Genomic DNA, 1,434 nt, shown 5'->3' with positions numbered 1-1,434 from the left:
GGAGAGGCAGTGTTTTTGATCATGTCTTTCTGTTTGAGATTCAAAGTCTAGGAAGTCAGTTTGATTAGCCAAATCAGGATCTCCTGACCATTGCCTGAAAAGGGGAAGACCCACAAATTCCCAGTCAGTTCCAGAATGCCACTGGGGAGATGCTTCCCGAAGAATATGCAGCTGTCCTTAGCAGAAGGAGACAGGAACGGGATCTGAAGGAGGGGAACAGCAGATGCCCACAACACTGAGTGGTGACTCACTGTGGGAACAGAGACCACCGGAAATAAATGAACATCCACATGCATCTGGACAGCTCAAGGATGCGACAAGTAAAAACGTTATCTAGATCTAGCTCTGTGTAGTAGTTTTACGTACTTTTTTTTTTTTTTTTTTTGGTTTTTCTCCGGTACCGGGAACCGAAGTGTAGTAGTTTTAAATGGGGCAATTAGTAGCAGTTTTTCTTTGCGAGGCTCCCTGCGCTGCCCAGTTCTGAGTCGCGTGTGAATAACTCGTTTATTAAGCATCTCTTTCCAGTGAGCATAATTTATCCACCTACCCGTATTGCTTCTGACTACCCCACTCATTTCATTTTACCGAATTCTGACTTCAAGTCTGTTTCTTTCGAAACCCATTTCTTTACATTAAAAGATAAATGAAAAACCATGGGAGAGACTTTACTTTTAATATTTTACAATGGTGATTTAAATTTGTAAAATTTAAAGCCAAACCTCCTCATTAAGTGTAGAGAAAAAGGGGAAAATGTCAGACAAAATGCCTGAGGATGCTTTCTGAGCTCTCTTAGGCAGACCAGAACTCCCCAGTGCCCGGTGGAGATGCACGATGATCATCCCTTTTCTCTGAGTACAAATCCGCCAGCCATTTGAAAGATTCAATGCTTCAGCGTTAGCAAGCTTTGTTCCTGTAAAATTTCACTTTGGGTTATTAAAATATCCACTGTAGGAAACAGATTTGTAACCCATTTCTCATATTACCTATAGTCAGAAAAACAAAACTTGATATCCTGGAGTTTATTTGCTGAGGGCACTTCCCATAAAAGCGGATGAGTGAGCGCTGGGAAATCTGTCTGGTTAACTCCTTTATGGAGTCACAACTGCCTCCCAACACACACTTTCACCCCAGCACCCCCTGCCTCCTGCCTTCCGGCCTGCTGGCCTTGCTAGGGCTGGTGACCTAATAGCATTTTTCTTCGTGCATATTTTGGCATTGGCCCATGGCCTGGCTGCCTTCGCCTGTCTGAGCCTTTTGAAATTCCTGCATGTTCGCCCCAGATTAAGCTGAGTGCGTCTCAGGATGCGTGTTCCCTTTAGTTCTTTCCGCTTAAAGTGCCCTTTGCAACGTGTCTGGGGGAGGAGACGGTAGGGGGAGGGGAGAGGGAGGGGATGAACAGAGAAGAGAGGAGAGAGCAGGGGAAGGGGAGGAGGA

This window comes from Chinchilla lanigera, unplaced genomic scaffold (assembly GCF_000276665.1).
Source record: "Chinchilla lanigera isolate Chin_1 unplaced genomic scaffold, ChiLan1.0 scaffold00120, whole genome shotgun sequence".
NCBI lineage: Eukaryota > Metazoa > Chordata > Mammalia > Rodentia > Chinchillidae > Chinchilla > Chinchilla lanigera.
Note: the sequence above shows the minus strand (reverse complement) of the source record.